Consider the following 12,117-nt stretch of genomic DNA (forward strand, 5'->3'; position numbering starts at 1 on the left):
AGAGAGAGAGAGAGAGAGAGAGAGAGAGAGAGAGAGAGAGAGAGAGAGAGAGAGAGAGAGAGAGAGAGAGGAATCCCATGACAATTTTAACACCTGGATCCAATACTTTTGAAACTCCACCCTGGCCTTTCACTAAAGGAAGATAATAAATTCTCAGTTTAACTTGGGTTTTGCCCTCAGCTAAACAAGTACAGACTTTGATAACTGAATCATTTCCCTCCTTTGGCCTCTAAAGCCTGTCAATCCCTGATTTATGTCACTTTCTACATGGAATACCTACCCAAGGCCCTATAGGCATCTCAATCCTTTGCCAAAGGGATTGAAACTCTTGGATTCTCATGACCTCCATCTTTTTTCACTTCAGCCCCTCACATGCTGGACCTCACCAGCATACAATACTTTGGAACTAGTCCACCTTGGAAGCCTTGCATCCAAACTTTCTACCTCCTGACCACAAGCCCGCATTTACCCAAATCTCTCATTCTGCTCCTACCACCTTATAACTCTCCTGCAATCTCACATGTCCATCCTCTACTTTCTTAATGTCCATTGGCTCCTTCTTGCCTTCAGTTCTCATGAATTCACCATTTCTCACTTTGTCGAGATCTTTAAAACTCTTTTATCCCATTATCCTTCAGTTGTAGTTTTTGTTTTTAAAGAAGTATAAAATACATACAGGAAAGTACACAACTACTTAAGCTTCACAAAATAGATACATCGATAGAACCAGCACTCCTTTAAATCTCCCTTCCAACTGCTTCCCTCCCCTGCTTCACATAGCATAAATTAACTTTGCCTGTTTTTCTTCTCCATCTAAAAGGAATCATAGCACATCCAGCTTCCTTTGTTCAATGTTACTTTTGTGAGATTCATCTACATTGTTATGTGTACTTGAAGATCATTCCTTCTCATTGCTGTATAGTAGTCCCTTATATGAAGGTGCCACTATTTATTCATTCTACTGTTGGTAATGACCAGGTACTTTTTGGTTAAAAACCATGCCCACAACCTTCAACCTGAGGCCACCTGTCCTCAGCTTGATCAGGAATTGGCAGATGTTATTACTTCTGGTCTAGCCAAACCCCATATATCCCTACCCCACCATCCAATAGGTCTCTCCTCTTTAAACCAAAACACTGAGCCCTTCCTTCTAAAATGACTTGATGTCACTTGCTTCCAAAGGTAGTAAAGTCATTTAGAAGCAAGTTCTGCTGTAGCTGGAGGAGCTCGGAGCCAGGCTACCTGGGTTGCACTGCAGATCCATCATTTACTAGTTGTGTGACCTTGAGCCCCACTTTCCTTATCCCGTATAGGATAACAATAGTACTTACTTGCTCAGAGGTAGTGCTTAATATGTAAACCACTTTGAAAAGATGTGGCATATAGTGAACAAATCAGTTTTGTTTAGCTGTTAGCTATCATCACTATCATCACTGTCTTTTGGGCCCTCTTAGGAAATCTCTAACATCCCTACCAGTGGACATTCAGAGCTCTGCTTAAGGAAGAGGACACAATGCTCTACAAAGCATTCCAAAGCACTGACAGCAACACTTTCTCTTTTATAACTTCCACCCGTGTAAGCTCTGTCTTTTTGATCCCTTTCTCTTGAATGTAGTTGTCCCACAGATGTTGGAAGGCAGCAATTGTGAGCTACATCCAACCTAACCTGTCTCCTCTTTAGGCTCAACATCTCTGACCCTATAACAAGTCTTCCCATGACTTGTGTCATAGCTGTGCTATCATGAGTAGCAGAGCAGGACAAAAGACGGGTAGCACAATGGCACACTGGGAGGGCCCACTTCCGGGATGCCCTATGGTCAAAGCACTGGCCTTGCCCTACAACCCAAATGGGTGGAGAAGGAAATACTCTCTCATAGGGCACAGGGCATTCTATGCTTGATTTTCTTTCATTTCATCCTATGTGAAATTAGTCAAACAGAAAGATATTTTACACTGATAATATTTAAGATGGACAAATTAGTTTAGATAATTTTGCTTTTTTTCCCTAGCTGAATTTTTCTCTTGAAGTATAATTTAGTTTTATTTATATGTGTGCTAAGGGATTTTGGGTCTTTGGCATTTGGCTTTTAAATACCTCTAGGAGTATTTTGCTTGATTTTAATGATAAGGGGTTACTCTAGGGCACAGGCTTGTTCTGAACCTATCAGGTATTTTCCTTTTTATCACAAACAGTCTCAAACTGGAGGCCGCCCTTTTCACATTGGAAAAGCAAGATGCCTGCAGTCTGACCAATTCTGTGGGGCTTAGTTTCTCCAAAGCCAACTTAACTTTCCCAGATTTGGGTCTTAGGCTGATGTCACATTTCTTAGGCTTCAAAAAACAAACAACAACAACAACAAAACCAATGTTGCTGAGCCATTTCAAAAGTACAATAGAAACATTTAAAACAGTATTAAGGCATATTCCAGGACCAAAGCAATCAGGATAAGGAAAAGTCAAGCAACAAATTCAGAGAAGGCATTTCAATACATCTAACAGATATAAATCCATATCAAGAATATACAAAAATGTATATTAAAAATCAATAAAAACACAACTATAAAAGTGAGCAAACTAGATGATCATGGTCAATAAACTTGTATGAAGAGATATTTTAACCTCATTATAAATCAGGGAAATATAAATCAGAACCACAATGAGACACCATTTTATATCTACTTGGAAAAATTCAGAAGTCTAATAATGCCAAGCACTGCAAAAAATGTAGATCAACTGGTTCTCCTATATTGTTGATAGGAATGTGCATTGGTATAACCACTTGGCAAAATAATTGACGCTATCTTGTTAAGTTAAACATTCATATCATAAATCTGATTCATATCACCTAGAAGCGGCATTGCCCTAGGGCAGTGGTTCCGAATCTGGCTGATTCTGTCCAAGGGACAATTGTCAATGTTGGCAGACATTTTTAGCGGTCACACCTGGGGAGGGGGGCGCTACTGTCATCAAGCAGGCTTAGATGCTGCAGCCAAGGCCCAAGGCAGCCCTCCACAAAACGCTGGGTTAAAAGACGTTCCCACGCTTGGAGTTTATAGGACCGTGGAGGAGAAAGACATTAAACAACTAATTGTACCAAGATGTATTCAGCTGAAAAAGACATCCACAGTACTGGCTCAAAACTCAGAAAGCCAAGCAGGCGTTGACCAGGGGACAAGATGGGATTTTGCACGTAACATTCCCCTGCTCAAACGTATCTTCTAACCTTAGGATGAAGTCCAATTTGCCTAGTTAATACTCTAACAAGCTCTCCAACTTCATCCCCTTTTCTCCCTTCATGAACCTCCATGCCCCAGTCATAATTGGCCTACTGATCTATGTACCCAACACTAAAAGCACTTCAGCTCTGGGGTCCTCACAGGAGCCATTCTCCCTGCCTGGAGTTATTTCTCTTCTGTTTCTCTAATGGACCCAGACCCCAGAGACATCTAGGAAGTACTTGCTGCCTGTTGCAGTTCTTTGGCACTGTGGACCTAGTATGGCATGGAAAAACCTGCATAGATGGTCAAAGAATAAGATTGGCAAGAATAGAGAGATGACCTTAGAGATCTCGCACACTGCAGATAAGAAAGATGAAGTCTAGAGAAGGCAAGATCACACAATTTGTCAGTAAGAACTCCAGTCTCCTAATATCCCAGCCAGCATTCTTTCTACCATACCAGGTTCCCCACTGAAACTGAAGAAGAATCTAAACTGGCCCCATCACTCTATCATCGCTGTGCTGTTCCTTCTAAGCAATGGTCACCTCAACTGTGCTTCTCAATCCTCCTCTCACATGGCACAGACAACATGATACCACTTGCACAGCCCACAAGGTAACAGACACAGCTGTGTGAGGCCCCCAGGAGACCTTCCCAGGGCTCCAGTCGCCTCAGACATGCCTGGTGGCCCTGAAGGAATCAGTGTCTTGAAACACATATGAGCCATTTGTGGCAACTCGTTAGAAAGCTCTGCATTAAGGTTTAGATAAGATGCAGATATTTTAAATGCCCCATTTTGTTCTGTAAAATGCATAAGACATATCATCAATAAATGAAGAAACTATTTTATAGCTATACTTTCTTAAATTTATGACAGAAAAAGTACCCCCACATGAGCTCTGTCTGTATCACTGTGTGTTAGCGAATATTTAAACGGGAGTTTGAACTTAGCCTCACAGTGACTCACACTTTCTGTTAACTTGAAGGCTGTTGTTTCTAGGTTACCAAGGGTCCAAGATGAGATTTGAAAATTTCCAATTAGTGATCTTAATCAGTTAAGACATACATCTGACCAACTGAAACAGTGATTTCATGGTTTCGTAGAGTTTTGCTATCCACCAAATTTAAAGGGGGGAAAAAAAGTTTCCCTCCAAAGATGTTTTGCCAGCCAAAAGAATAAAAAGACATCTAACAGAGCCCAGCTGTTGCTCTGATGTTTCCATGGTGAGAACCCAAAGTTAGACAAGAAAGTATTTATGGTCCCTGCAGCATGCAGTTTAGGAGAATGAAGTCCAGGCCATGGATACCGAATATAACCAAGAACTGGACTACTGGCCAGAGCCTTAATGCATAAGCCATTATTTTGCTATTTTGTTTCTGAATGAAATACTAATGGATCCAGCACATTCCTTCTGCTGAAAACATGGAGTAGTTTCATATAATGGAATTCCAGTCTGTAGAGTATAAACATCAACAGGAAAAAAACACCCATAATTAATAGCCAGGTTGCAGATTTATTCATGTGTAAAACAAATCAATCCAGTGATAACTAAGGAGGAGTCTCACTCCTTTCTTTTGTGTGTACTTCAGTTTCATGTTTTTAAAGCACTTTATTCTAAGCCATATATACTAGTAAATTTTGTTAAATGTCCCTTAGAAGTCTCAGAGAGCAGAAGAGAAACTAGAATGAATATAGACTAGAATTCTCTATGAACGTTTAGCAACAACAGGGACATCGAGTGCAGTCCCAGGCTGAGGTTTCAAGATGGCAGCCGCCACAGGTAAAAACGGTCCTGCCCTGGGCCTGGCTTGACTCCATCCTGAGACCTTGGGGCTCCCTTATTTTGCCCATAAAATAAAGAGCAACATCAGAATGGGAAACTCCAGCTCTGGTGGTCTGTGATAGCTAAAGAATCAAGATCATGTGGACATTAGACAAGTGCTCTCATCTCCAGAAACTATACAATCACTAGTCTAACATGCATTGTCTAGTCAAGCCAAGCTCACTTTCAAGTGTTTCAAATAATGGCATTTCTTACACACACTCTGTCTCATGTTTTTCATAAAGGGAAGGGGAGGATACCAAAGAGTGAAAGACGCCTAGTTAGAAATGAAAGAGACATAATATGTATCTTCAAGAAACAGATATCAAATGTAATCCACCATGAGGAAGCCAACTATGTTTCAGAGTTTTAATGTGCAATAACATCTTTCTAACTCATGATTCAGTTTGATTCTAAAACTCTAATTGCCTTTTCACATGCTTTGGACTTCAACACACCACAATCAATTCTTAATACGGTAATAAAGTACAGATAATTGACATCTACAGATAAACCCCAAATCTTATATTTCAGCTAGGGTTCTTCCCAACAACCTCATTTTCTATTTTCTACCCTCTCGAGTCATGCCCCAAATTACCAACAGTAACCACAGCAACTTGTTTGGGTAGCATTTGCTTTCTACTTCATCAGCCATCTGCTGGTGGAGATGCCAATGAAGAATGAATCACATAAAATGGAGATAAAAGGAAGAGAAAAAAGAGTAGCAAAGGGCCAGAAATATCTACAGAGACCATCACCAAAAATACTGGACACATGTCACAGGTCCACATGTTGCCCTGTACACTCACACAGTGCCCACAATGTCCCAAACAGTTTGGGGCTCGACCTGGTCTGAGCTTCCCTAGGAGGGTAGTCCTGGGAGATCCAGCAGTGAGAGCTACTGACTCTTTCTCCAAAGTGTGCTTCAAACTCTCCATGCCTCTCCACAGCCAAGAGCAATCTCCAGCCTAGTGATCTTACCCTTGTGATATATTATGTGAAAATGTGAATGCTTAGACTCTACCTTCAGAAATGTTATCCCACTATTTTGGAGTGTGAACTGTGTTATTTTAGATGCCTCACAAGGCTGAGAACTGCTACCCTAATCCAAGCCACCAGTGTTTTTCAGTAGTTTTGCACCAGTGGCAACCACCCAGCATAACTGTTTCCACCCTGCTTTGCCTCCAATCTGATCCCCACCAGGCAGGCGGGCATCGGTTTAGATGTGCATGGCTGAGCCCATGCATGCCAAACAATAACCAGACTTGGTGCTATGGTTTTCAAGACCCTGCATGACTTGACCTGTTACTGTCCAAACTCATCCCATTCCTGTGCCACTTCTTTGCTCCTTCCCCCCGCCCCCCAACTCCATAACCTCGACTCTCGGGACCCCTATTAGTTACCCACGTACATCATGCTCTTTCCTTCCTTTGCCATTGAACATGGTATTCCTGTGGTCCAAGCAGCTCTTCTCATCCTTCAGGATTCAGCCTAAATGCCTAAGAAGGCTTCTTGGACCACCCGCATCCCACTATCTTCTTTCCTAAAGAATCTTTTTAATATTTAATGACAGGAATCCATGCTCCCTTTGAAAAAGTATAACATTGCTGATAAAAATTAAGTCCACTTGAACCAGCCGTAACCACTCTTATAAATTTGGTGGATAAATTTCCAGATTAAAAAAACTGGCATATTATTCTACAATCTTTTTATACGGCAATTGATGTAACAAGTATGCTGGTACTTCTGATATTGTGCATGTCTTAAAATCTCTGGTTGCCTTCCATCTTATGGCTATTCCATATCTTACTCATCAAGTCATGCCCCAGTTCTTTGCTATTATTATAAGTGATATTGTAATGACAATCGCAGCACATGTCTTTGTGCACTTCTGCAAGTTCTCCTCAAGGGCGTAACTTTATAGCCCCACTACTCTCTATCACACAGTCCAGTTTGCTCCCTTTCAAAGCCCTCTTCCAAAGTTACACATGTTTACTTGCTACAATATTTATGTGTGCACTGTCTTATGAGGCTGGAAGCTTCACAGGGCTCATGTTTACAATTGTATCCTCATAGCCAAGAATAGGGCGGGCACAAGAAAATATGAGCTGAATGAATAATGAATGAATAAATAGGATTTTTGTTCTCCTTTAGCTCATGAGCTAGTATTCCTGCCTCAGTAAACACAGGGCAGGAGTCATAATATCAAGGTTCATAAAATGCCAATACTGACTAAGGAGTCTATCAATGTAAGCTTATTATGAAACAACAAGCTCAGTATGGAGGTTTCTCCTCTAGAGATTTGCTGGCTTGCTCATTTACTAATATACACGAGCTATCATGGATGTGGACCCAAGTCCCAGCCATGTTTTAACAAACACAAAAGCACTTCATCTTTTCTTCATGATTCCCCACGCCTCCTATTTCCTGAACAAAATTATTTATCCTTTTGATTCAAAGGCAATTTTACAAAGCTTGCTATAGGTAAAAAAATAAAATGTAAAAAAAGGAAAATGTCTTCTCAAATTAAGTCAGTACTTGTTTCATTTCAGAAGGCCTGCCATTGGCACACAGCCATGGTACCCTCCGTTGCACTCAGCCAGTCCCATCCTGAGACATCTAGGAGAGAAATGCCTGCACTCAGCAGGCCCTGACCAGCCACATCCTTGTGGGGGCTCATCTCTAGTCAACTTTTAATCTCCTGTTTATAAAACCAGAACCACACGGCTGGAAAAATAAAACCTCAGGAATGAAATTATTTCTCTGGGGCAATGTGAATAGTGTAATTGAGTATTCCTGAGGTGTGATATAATTGTCTCTGAATTCCTCACTGAGTTATTGTGTCTTTAGAAAGCATGCTCTATCACGATGATCAAAAGGTATTTAGGGTGCACATACCTGTCCCAAATGTGCCCAGGCTTCCTTGTGTTCTGCAGGGCACTCTCCGAGGGCTAGGAGCAGGCTTCCCTCTTTATGGCTTGGCTCTGCCTCCCAGGGATCTCTCCAGGGAAAGCAGGCTCTACTGGGAGGGCTGTAGTCGCCCATTTATTCTAGTTATTTAACAAACTCTATGCCAGGCACTCTCACATTAAGCACTTTAGATGGTTCACTCCTTTCATCCTCATAGGAACTGCCGAGTTTGGTGCTATTATTACTCCATTCACATGAGGAGCTGAAGCACAGAGAGGTTAGGGAATTCACCTAGAATCACACAGCTAGTAAGCCTGGATTTGAACCCAGGCAGTTCAATTATAGCATCCAAGCTCCTAAGCATTAAGTTCTGCTTCCTCTGCTATGATCATTTCTTTGTGGCTGGGAAATAGAGCCTCTTCTATTAAATCCTTCCTTCTTTCAGATTCTTTCCTGAATATCAAGCTCTCTTCTCACTGTATTCAGGTGCATAGAGAGTCTACCAGCTCTCACCCCTTGCCCATCTCCCCCAAGGTCCCATTCCACTGGAAGGAGAACTGATGACACCTTGATACAGGGCACCACAAAACATACTTAGACCATGACTATAGCCCATGTTAATTCTGATCAGTTTCTGAAACATAAACATCACCTCACTTAGGAATAAGTACATGAGTATGATGCTTCTGTGATCTCTGTCCGCTTGCTGAGCACATGGTATAAGACAGGAATGACAGTAAGCCAGGTTCTCTTTCTTTGGCTCTGCCCTCTTCAATTTCCAAAGTCTGTTCCCAAGGGCTCCCTTGCAAGTACTTCACCAGCAATACCTCTGCCCAGGCTTCCTTTTTTTGCCATGTCAGATTTGGCCTCTTTAATGTACACTTTCAGAGGTTTGTTTCCCTGTTTATTCCACCTTCATCAGTAAAGAGTTACTACCAGGCTCCCACCACAGACTCTGGTCAAGCAAAGACAATCTCATTTCTTCTTTCATGACTGGATTCAATCAGTTCAACTTAGAAATCATTAGAAAGTCCCTGCACCATTTCCAAAAGGATCCTGGGAACTACACAACATACAAAGAAAGAGATGCTTGCTCTCCAGAAGGACCACTGACATCCACAGCCAAACCTGCAAGACCTGCCAAGGAAAATCAAGCTCTACCAGTAAGGGCTGTGAACATTCAGAATGCATATCGGAAGGTGGGTATTATAGAAAAGGTAGGTTTTGCACAGGTCATGGGGAAACAGGCTTAACACTGTCAGAAGAAAATGCCCAAAGCGAGTCAAAGGTTGAACCAGAAACAAGAACCTTTCCTTCTCTTTGAAGTGTGCTCACTAGCACTCCCACAGTAAATGGCTTGTCTCTTCCTGTAACATTACACCAAGCCAGGCCACTCGAGCTTGAGAAACAGTCACACTTGAGGGCCACTGATTTCAAGGCTCATTGACTTGAAAAGTAAGTAAACTTCTAATAGTCAGCATTTCATGAGATGTTGATTCTACAGTTTCACTTCCAGGGCTTTATCTGTTCACTTCTTTGCTCACTCAGTTTGTTTTCCCTGGGTTATGGCATCACAGCCTAGGCTTCAACCCTCACCTATGTGTACCTGAGTTCCAGAAGTTCCTACCCAATTGACCATAAGCACCTCAAACTTACAATGCCCAGAGCTTACTAAGTGGCCCTACAGTGATCCCATGACCCTGGTTTAGTGGCTGCGTGGGAATCACCTCAGACTCCTTTCCTTTTTTCATCATATAATCCAGTCACCATTCTACGAAGAATGTCCTGCATCTCATCCCCTCCCGCTACTTGCCATTCTCCCTGCCATTGCCTGAGTTGGATCCTCGCTACCTCTCCCTGGACTGTTGTAATAATAGCCCTCACCGGTCTTCCTGTTTGCAGTCTGCTCTCCTACAATGCACTCTGCACATTGCTCTGAGTGGTCTTGCTGAACGCAACCCTGACCTCACTTCTTCACTTAGAATTCATCCGTAGTCCTGTTAAGACTATAATTTTGCCATTTTCTTAAAACCCCAGAAAGATCCCCAAATTCAATTCAGCAAAGTCCAACCCCCCAAGAAATCTGCAATCTGGTCACAGTGAATATTTGAGAAACCAGGAATTTTGCCCCAGAAATCATAAGGGGCTTTGCAAAGTGACTTCTTCCTCATGCCTCAATGCCTCTGCCTTTTCTTGGTGTAGGTTCTCCCAGTTCCAAGCTCACTCCTCTTTGCCCCCCACCCGCCCAATCCTCTCCCCTCCTGTCCGCCCTTCCTTATTCAATACTCAGAAAACCATGAGAGCCCCTTGGACACTAAATGGTAAATCTGAATCTCTGGCTGTATTTCAATCATACCTACCTCAAGAGGTCACATCCCTTGTGGGTGCATCCCATTTATAATGCATCATTTACCATCAGATAAATCTTCCCAAGTAGCTACTTGCTGCTCATGGTACCAGTGATTGTTAATCTGGTTGTTGTGAAATCCTCTAGCGTGCTTATGCCAGTGCACAGACTCCTCTCTCCAGGTCATATCCATATTTATTTAACAATTACCCTCTGTAATAAAACAATATCCGGGAAAGCTCCAGGGCATGAAGCGACTGTAAGAATAACAACACTGAGCTAAGCATACATTTGGGCTGCCTCTCTTAACTACCCACCTCCCATCCTAGTAAAGAGGTAGCATCATCCTGAGTTTACAGTGAAGGAGACTGAGGCCAAGCTCGGTGAGGAGGCAGGGGCTGTGGCTGTGAAGACCATGCTATGCTCTCAACTACCTCAGCTGCTGTCCTGCACTTGGTCAAACTTTCCTCCAGGAGCCAGGGCTGAGTGGGTCCATGAGTCGTAGATTTTGCAGATTAACACCAATTACATAACACCCACTAGTTTCATAATATGTTCTTTGCTTGCAAATCCATTGCTCATTACCAACTGTTTCCAAGAAACACAGAGCTAGGGGGTCTCTCTATTTCTGCTGCAGACCCTGTAGCTAACCAGCAAATGAATTCTGGGACCCCTGGCAATAAAGTCCTGTGGACAAGACATGAGACAAGACACTGCCCTAGAATTCAGAATCCAAACTCCCCTCCTGCCTGTCAAAATGCAGGAAGATGAGCTCACGACCCTGTATGGTTTCATAATTAGGCTGCCCCATGTGCCCACTGGTTCCTGTGGCTGGTGGAGGGGTGCCAACCCCCTTTCCTACTCTTGCAGGAAAATAGAAAACACTACACTCTCCAATCGCCTCCCTCCAGCTCCCACCCCGGAGGCTCAGCCCCAAGGCTTGGCTCCCCTCTTTAACCACCCACTGGCACTAATTGGTGTGCGTCAGGTATGAGCTCTCAAAAGTGAGGACAGCTTAGCCTCCGATAATTAATACTTAACTGTGGCTTCCTCTCCACCATGAGTTTCTGTTCTCTATACCTCCCTTTCTTCCCCCATCACCAAGATTATGGATGGTTACTTATGATTAACTGGGAAGGCTTTGTCCCAATGTTACAGTAATGCTCTGACAGTTTCAGAAGCCCTCTTTAGGAACTGTCTTCAGTGCCAATTTATGAGAAAACAAGCAAATCAGTATGATTATTTCAGGATCAAAATCAAAGTGTGACTATAGACAGTACAGCTCATTAGGATTACCAAGTTCCAGTAAAGATTTGCTCTGAATGATTTTCTTTTTTTTTGCTTTCTCAACAAATCTAATTCATCCTCAAAAGAGAAAAACTTGTTACTACTGAAAACATTCTATAGCTTTAGAGGCAAGCTCCAGGGGTGCTTGGTTCTGAGAGTAGGCTCTGGACGAGGACTGTCTGGGTTCAAACCCAGCTGTGCCACTTCCCAATGAGATTTGAGGCAAGTACTTTAACCTCTTTGTGCCTCAGTTTTCTCATCTGTAAATTGGGGAAGATACTACCATCTTCTTCACAGAATTTATAATATGTGTAAAACTGCCTAGCACGATAGCCAACACATAGTTAAGTGCTCCACAAATGCTGGCCCCTGCTATCACTATTCCTCCTACTGCTTACCTCTGAGAGAGTGAGGGGAAAATTCTCCTAGGACAACACAGAGAGGCTGCAGTTAGAAAGAGAGCACACTGCCCTGAGTGAGCATGACACCTAAAAGCTACGTGGGAAAAGACTCACAGATTGGACAATATAAT

At 42.6% G+C, this 12,117-nt stretch overlaps 1 protein-coding gene across 14 annotated transcripts in view; it reads right to left on the reverse strand.

Annotated features, from left to right (window-relative positions):
• FHOD3 (formin homology 2 domain containing 3) overlaps positions 1–12,117 on the reverse strand; it is a 456,454-nt gene that overhangs the window by 128,366 nt on the left and 315,971 nt on the right. The window lies entirely within an intron of this gene.

The sequence above is a fragment of the Hipposideros armiger genome, unplaced genomic scaffold (assembly GCF_001890085.2).
Source record: "Hipposideros armiger isolate ML-2016 unplaced genomic scaffold, ASM189008v1 scaffold_36, whole genome shotgun sequence".
In the NCBI taxonomy this organism is placed as follows: Eukaryota; Metazoa; Chordata; class Mammalia; order Chiroptera; family Hipposideridae; genus Hipposideros; species Hipposideros armiger.